This window comes from Primulina tabacum, unplaced genomic scaffold, assembly GCF_025594145.1.
Source record: "Primulina tabacum isolate GXHZ01 unplaced genomic scaffold, ASM2559414v2 Contig964, whole genome shotgun sequence".
Classification (NCBI taxonomy): Eukaryota; Viridiplantae; Streptophyta; class Magnoliopsida; order Lamiales; family Gesneriaceae; genus Primulina; species Primulina tabacum.
Genome location: NW_027460017.1, coordinates 18291 through 26920, shown reverse-complemented (window position 1 = coordinate 26920; position 8630 = coordinate 18291). Strand labels below are relative to the sequence as shown.

General features: G+C 36.5%; 1 pseudogene; it reads right to left on the bottom strand.

The window, feature by feature from the left end:
* Positions 1-974: 974 nt before the first annotated feature.
* On the bottom strand, positions 975-3273 carry LOC142535350 (uncharacterized; annotated as a pseudogene).
* Between the last annotated feature and the right edge of the window lie 5357 nt (positions 3274-8630).

Genomic DNA, 8630 nt, shown 5'->3' with positions numbered 1-8630 from the left:
GTCAACAATACTAACAAATAATAATTTTTATAATAATAAATTGTCATACTACGCATGTCAAATAAAATAATAAAAAATGAAATTAATTGTAATATTTATTTGTATGTAAGTAGTTAGAACAAAACTAACAATATTTATAATAAGAACATTTATATTATTTTGTAAAATAAATTAATTGTTATACTAATTTTTTTTATATACTACCTATATAAAACAACAACAATAGTAATTATTATACTATTAAGTATTGTAAATATTATTTACAGAATATAAAATAATAAGAATAAATATAATATATGGAAACATAATGAAGCATTTTGAGTCATAAACTCGAAACATAAGATTATGAATAAATTCATAATTTATTTTCAAATACTCAAGTAAATTAATTGGCGTGACTTGCTTTTAAAAAAATATTTCATTTGCTATGTAAAATCAGTTTATGAAGTGTAATAGTAAAATTAACAAACGACTTCTTCGTATGAAGTCCAAAAGATTATCCAATTATCCTTGTGTTGACAATTCAAAAGTGGTTCTTAAAATCTCCAACTCTATTTCACTCAGAACACAACTACTTGGTCAAAGTCAGATACAAGGAGTTTGTTTTTCTTCATTGTCATCATGGGCTTGGCCCAAAATCAGTGGTAATGGGCTACTATTATTGTTTTCAGCCTGACAATTCGACCCATACGGTCCAAATAGTTAGGCCCACCAGGAATGTTACTGGCCTTCATGAACTAATGTCGTGTTCTGTGGTGTGTTGTTTGAACTTGGTATACCAAAAAACTTCGTTTTTATCATTTCAATAGACTTTACTTCGATTTTTAAATAAATACAAAATTTATAATTAGATTGATGATGAAACACTACATATCAAAATTAAGAAATTCGCAAATGGATATAAATTCTTATGAGCATATATATATATATTTTTAATAATAATAAATAATAATAAAGCGTACCAATGAGTATCTGAATTCATATCTAAAATGATCTTGAGTTGATATACTTTTAATAGAATGGAAAAATTACGAGTGGCCTGTCGTTTCTGATGAATTTGATTTCTGCGAAAAATTACGCCACCTTTGCTTGCTCTTCTCCAATGACACCTTGCTTTGAGAAAAGTTGGAGAGGCCCTGTCTAAAAGCTTCTAGATTCACACCATTGTCCACCAAGATGCTTGTAAACACCCATTTTAGAAACCTATGTGAGAGTCACAGAGAGAAACTGTGATAACAAGCCAAGAACAGCGGTGGAATCATACATTTTGTAATGTCGGGGTGGGGTGTAAAAACTAGAACTCCAAAAAGTTAGGGGCAGCAATACTTCCTAGTATAGTGCATCGCAAAAGTATTTTTCCAGTTGTAAGCCGTAAGAATAAATAACACAACAGGAGAAGAGATCTCACTGTATCTATTTTGCGATCCTCATCATAAAAAAAAAAGCATTTCATTATATGGAATGCCCGTCTTCCGATGGATTCTCTGAGAAGTGATCGGTTTTTGTGGGTCCAGCTGGAAAATATCACCTGGAATTTTAAAAATATCAGTACATGTCTCCTCGCTAACAATTTACGTAAAGTCTTCATTTAGCAATGCATGATACATCTCAAACACTAGAACTGCCAAAAGTTAATTTGAATGCATACGAGAATTGGCAAGTAGCTCAACTAATTACTTCTTTACATCAAATATCCATTTGACAGCAATGTGAAATTTATATTCATGTTTCCGAGACAAGTCGAGAGATTAACATAAACATTTCACACCTTATATCTTGCATCTTAATGGTCATACTCCCAGATTTTTGTGTGGCTGAAATGAATCAAATTTTTCCCTCGAAAAGAAAAAACCGACCAAATTTTAATCTAGTTTTGATTGGGGTATAGAAAAATCAATGTATCTCCAGCATACAAAAACGAAGCCAGGAGTCACGTTGTCTTAATATTTTAGGCAATGTCATTATTCTCTGCATAAGCCTCTTATACTGGAGCATATTCTCTTTCACAGTACTTATTTTGAAGGAGAAAAATCATCGGATGCTGTTGACAAATAAAAAAATTCGGTACACTCACTCAAAGCAAAACAAAATAAATAGTTAGCTCACCTGAGAAACGAACATTGAGTTTACCCCTAATTTCTCAAGGAAGAGTGTCCGCTATATCAGGAGTAGGCGACCTTGAGGCAATAGCAATAGCAAGCCTTTCTCCTCAAGAGCATTCAAAATGCCTTTGGCATGAGATATATGATGGCAATCTTCACGTTTAGGAACGACATTCACTGAAATAAATCAACATATTGCATTAGCATACCAATGGTTCTCAAGAAAACTGAAAAAGCAAGCCTGCAATTCAGGATAAACATTAAAGCATATACATCATCAAAGCCACCAAGAAAAGAAATTGATCAGAATAATTAGAATCCACTTGTTTTCTAATTAACATACCCATGACTATAAGTGTCAACAAATCAATTTAAACTATTGAAGTAAAAGGGTCATGTCGTTGCTGACACAAAATCCCAAAATCGCAGTTCGAATCCAATTCTAACCGGTTATATAACAGATTTAACACATTCAAGCACTTGACATGTGGCAGTTGTGGAGCTAAACTCTCGAAGCCTTTGAGGATGGGTACAAGGGGTATAAACACAACCATTAACCCCCGGAGTAACAATTACCATCATTTCTCAGACAGAAGCTTTTCGAACTGGTGTCAATTTCCATGAAGTAAGTTCAATTCAATTAGTTTCAGGTGGACCCGTTAACACAAAAGAAAAGATCAAGTACATAAAAAGTTTGACTTCTTTATTACAATCTAAAATTTTGAAAATTCTTAAGCAAAGTATCACATAATTTAATCAACCCTGAAACAGGTCCTTTTAAAGGGATTCATAAAACAGAAATACAGCAACATCCATACTTTACCACCTTCGATCTTCAAGCATCCCGCGCAATTAAGAAACAGCTGCGGGAATTTCCAAGGTTTTTTTTAAAATTGAGCCAAATATACACAAATACAGATGTATTTCACATATTCCACGAGGAGTAAATCTCATCGGCACAAATCAAATGCATCAGCAGAAAAATTCATAAAAAAACATGGGAAATACGTAGAAAAGGAGGAAAATACCAGTAGAAGGCCAGAGGGTATAATCTAGATCGAAAACAACAAGACGCGGAGATCCTGAAACAATCCCAGAATCTCCATTGCTTCATTCTTCACCCCATCGTCTCCCATGATTCCCTCTGTTGATGATTTTGAGTCCACGCGGTCTATTTTGGAACCTTAACTACAGAAACTTTTCCCTGGAGTTTTACAAATTACATTTCGTCCCCGTACTTTTCGTTTCTTACAAATTCACCCAAATTTTGATATAATTTAAACATATATCTTTTTTTGACCAAAATTTTGATATACAATATTTTAATTTTGATAAAAGATTATTTTCATCATCTAATATTCACTTATTCTTGTTCAAAATAATTATTTTAAAATTCCATAAAATAACTATTTATTAATTTACTTATATGTTTTTCATAAATATTATTATAAATATTGTATAAAAAATTAATACTAAATTAAATTAATTAAAATTTTATAAAATACTTTAAAAATACTATAAAATCAACTTATTTTAATAGAATTAAGAAAAATTGCGTCCGCGATATATTGTTGGCAGTGCTAGCTATAATGGGTGGCATCCTTGCTCAAGGAGGTAACATTTGATCGGAGAACAAATAAATTAGGAAGTCATTTGGAGACGAGCTTATCTTATACATAAGAATGAAATAAAATCTATTTATTTTTAACTAAAAATAATTTTTAGAGAAATTTATCACAACTATTCTCGACTCTCAATCTAAAATCTCGTCTCATACTTGACAGTTTGATGTCAGATTAGCTACAAGCGAATCTAGAAATATTGATATTTAGTAATATAACAAACTACCGATCATGAGAGCCAAATTAATCTACATGATGAAAGGCTCGAAAAACAAAATCAAAATACGTTTCTTGATTCGAGGGTTCTGATTGCCATGCCCATCTCCATACTGGTACATGTATATCGACATTCTACCGAGATCCGCAGCACTTTCCAAAAATTTGAGCGAAAATGCACAATCTTCTCGTGCAAGTGCTCGTTCATCTTTTTCCAGGCCCTGCACATCAAACCCCTGACATGTTCTTCTGCCTCTTCTTTCGATGCACTGGTCTGATTCATGTAAATTGGATCGATTTTGGTATATCAAATTGTTTTATTATATTGAGAAATATTGGGTACTTATTGTACCAATTCAGGTATTATCTTCTTAAATCTAGAATGTCGAATAATGGAATATTAGTATTTACAGGGTCAAATTGCGTACTATTTGAGAAATATTAGGTAGTTTTGTAGCAATTCATGTTTATCTACCATGACCACATTAGGTAAATATTTCCCAGATCTTGTTGTTGTCATCAATAAAATGAACGTGGAATATCTGAAAAATTAAAAAATTTATTTTGTCGATTTAGGCGTCAGCAACAATGGACAGGACAAAATGATTTCTACAAATTTTTTTTAAATTTTTATAGCTACATTAAATTCGTATTCATATCAATTTTTTGAGGAAAACAAAAAAAAGAAGAATATAAATACTTAATTTGAGAGACGAAGAAACTGTTGCCTTAGGAGTCTGAACTCAGAACCATGTAGTACAAATCCCCAGTTTCGTTCGACTCTTCATTCCTAAGATATTGTGAAAGGGGGACCTCAAACTCCTTCTTAAAATTTGCGGAAAATTAAAAATTTTCTTTTTAAAAGAACTTAAATGGCCTCATTCATAAAATCACTGGTGAATCAAGTTCAATATTTAAAATATTGCAGCGGAAGAAAATAAAGTTTTGCCAACAATAACATTTAAAAATATCCAACGCTGATAAAAATTGTTTGCGAAAAAATAACAACTGCTGCACTGAGGTCCTCGGGTGCCACTACTGCCGACCCAAGCTGGCTCACTGGTCCCCGCCCTCGGCCCTGGCCTCATCAGTACCTACAACAATCAAGTCTAGTGAGCCTAAAGACTCAGCATGCATAATCGCAGGTAACGAGTAAAAATCTGAATTTAAAATATGCATGAGTTAATATCCTGTCCTGAGGCATACTGAAAATAATCTGTACTGAGCAATTATAATACGTGCATAACTGAACTGGAAATCACTGTAAAAATATTTGCTCCTTGGAGCCTGTACTGAAATATCTGGTAAAATTTTCTGTTGAGATTATGTTTTACGCCTGTGGCCACTGCACTAAGCTGAACTGATCGGTAACTGGCTACCGGGGAGGCTGAAACTGACCTGAGCTGGCCGGTCACTGGCGACCGGGTGGTACCATACTGAACTGATCGGTCACTGGCGACCGTATAAAAAACACTCCTACATAGTGAATGAACCACAAGCCATATCGCATAAATCTCAAAAATAATCATTTTCTATTTAATGCACGTAAAATAATTAACTGGCATAATGAAAATTCCTGTAATTTTACCAACTGGATTGGATTGGATCGTTCCCAGGCTCGCTGCAACCTAACTGTGCCATGAAAAATATGCAATAGCTTAAACTGACCAACTATGCAATTTACGTTCAAAAGATGCGACTATGACGCCTAATGACTTCGCATTTAATCATGACTCCGAGCCAACCTGAACCGACACTGAACCGACGTATAGTCATGATTAAAATACGCTGAAAAATCATAAAATAATGTCCTAAAATGATAGGGTCGAAATCTAGGTGGAATGGAGGCCAAAACACGAAACGCTCTTTCGAGAGTCAATTTGGCACATTGCACCGTAAATTCTCGTACGACCTCAAAAATGATCCAAATGACAACGGTCAAAACATGACCTTCCTAACTCAATGAGGCACTGTCCAGTCCAAGGCCATGGGCTAAAAGCCAACCAAGAACTCAACGAGCCTCTGAACCACACAACTTGCTGTAATTTCCAGCAGCTGCGCACTACAAGACTTGCATTGGTTTCGAGACTATCGGCCATTAGGGGCGTGAACCACCGACCAGAGACTCTTACCAACATCCCAAGGAATGATTTGAACCATGGCTAAGGGCCCTAGGCCAGCCACAATCCGCATCACACCAAAACTCAACCGAAGGGTCCAACCGAGAGCAACGTGCATGCGTGTGTAGTGTTTATGCTATGATCGATGTCTTGCGTCGTTCCAGTGGCCATTTGATTGACCATGGCACGATCTAGACATCTAGGAGCATGATATGAACCGTGGCTAAGGGCCATAGGCCAACCAAGATCCATACCAAGCAACAAAGAAACGAACCATATGCTGAAAAAGAAGCCGAAGGGGAGGGGCTGTTTTGATTTTTATTAAAAACCGATGAACCATGGACCAAGCCACCAAAAGGGCAACTTAGTCACGTCTTAGACATGCTAGGGAAGTGATCCAACCATGGCTATAGGCCCTTGGGGCAGCCAAGATCAGATCCCCTGACAAAAACTGAATTTTCGAACACATTTCTGCACCTATGGGGAACTTGCTGTCATTCTGAATTTCCAGCAAGCATGGGGCTGGTTTGAATGGACCAACATGGTCCTAATGCATCCTACTACATGTATACAAGCCGCCTTGGGAGCCTGGAGTCGATCCAATACCTGAAACTCACAAACCAAAAGAAACGTGAAGCTTGCCAAGGAATCGAAATTCTGCATGTGTGTTCAAAATGTTTTGACATGGATCTCGATTTTTCTTGAATAAACATGATCATGTACTGAAAAATAAATGATAATATGACTTGATTGAGGTTTGAAAGAAATCTAGACATGCCTGGTTTCGTTTCGAAAGAAAACGAACGAAACAACGACGACGCGGCACGGAGGAGGTGGAGCGCTTCTCTTTTACCTTTCTTGCTCTCGATTTTTCTTCCCTTTCTCCTGATCCACGTTTTTCTACTGAAAACACTCTGATTTCGTGAGAGGGGGGGAAAATGGTTAGGAGGTGAGGAGAAGGGTGCAAATATAAAAGAATCAAGACCAAGTCCACTCCCCTTTGAATTTGAATTTTGAATTGATATCAAATGAGTTGGTGGATGCTTCTAGGAGGTAGTGGCCGAAATTTTGCTTATTCTAGTCTAGGATATGTCCATTTATTAATTAAATTGTGCTCCCAAAAATCCTAGAATTATCCTACTAATTACATGCAAAGAATTGGTCAAAGTTGATGAGTTGGAAAATGAATCTTCTAGCACTAAGGGTGGCCGAAAAACATGATAAAATAAAGGGAAATGTTGATTATCTAGTCAACTAATAATCCTTGAAAGCCTTACTAATCCTTTAAATAATTTAGTGAGCTAACCCCTTAATTTAATAACTTAAATGAGTTCATTTCTTAATCACCTCAAATAATTAAATTAAATCCTCAAACCTCCCTTTCTAACTTAAATGAACTTACTTGCTAGCTAAATTAACTTCTGGAAATATTTCTCGAATCTTAAATTCTATCTCAAAACTCCAACTCCGGTCCGGCCTCACTGAAATACTGAAATGCTAAAAATCAAACTACTGAACTGAAATAAATAATTAACTTCAAACAAATGCATTTAAAATAATCATGCAATGAAGTCAATTAAATTTAAAAATCTAGAATTATGCATGGCTTATACGTCTACTGATTTACGGGTTCTACAATCCTTCCCCCCTTAAATAAATTTCGTCCTCGAAATTAGAACTCACCGAATAACTCAGGGTATCGACTTCTCATCTCCGGCTCAGACTCCCACGTAGCTTCCTCCTCTGAATGGTTGAGCCATTTGACTTTGACTCGCTTAACCAACTTGTTCCGAAGTTTCTTCTCCTGTCTGTCTAGGATCTGCACGGGTCTCTCCTCATAAGATAAGTTCGGAGTAAGCTGCAACGGCTCGAAATTCAGCACATGCGAAGGATTTGCCATATACTTCCTCAGCATGGAGACGTGAAAGACATTGTGTACTCCGGCCAGATTCGGCGGAAGAGCCACACGATACAGCGTCCCAACTCTGTCGAGGATCTCAAACGGTCCAATGAATCTCGGACTGAGCTTCCCTTTCTTGCCAAATCTCATGACACCCTTCATAGGTGCCACTTTCACGAAGACATGATCGCCCACTGCAAACTCTAACCTCTCCTCCGCTGATCGGCATAACTCTTCTGTCGGCTCTGAGCAGTCCTCATCCTATCACGGATCTTGACTACTACATCTGCTGCCTGCTGAACAATCTCTGGACCCAACTCTGCTCTCTCTCCTACTTCATCCCAATGAACAGGAGATCTACACTTGCGGCCATACAGCGCTTCATACGGAGCCATACCTATAGACGACTGGAAACTGTTGTTATAGGTGAACTCTACCAATGGTAAGTTCGACTCCCAACTCCCAGAGAAATCAATGACGCAAGCACGGAGAAGATCCTCTAAGATCTGAATAACTCGCTCCGACTGTCCATCTGTCTGCGGATGGAAAGCTGTGCTAAACAGCAACTTCGTACCCAAAGTCGAATGCAAACTCTTCCAAAACGAGGAAGTGAATCTGGGATCTCTGTCGGATACGATAGAAACTGGAATACCATGGAGTCGGACTATCT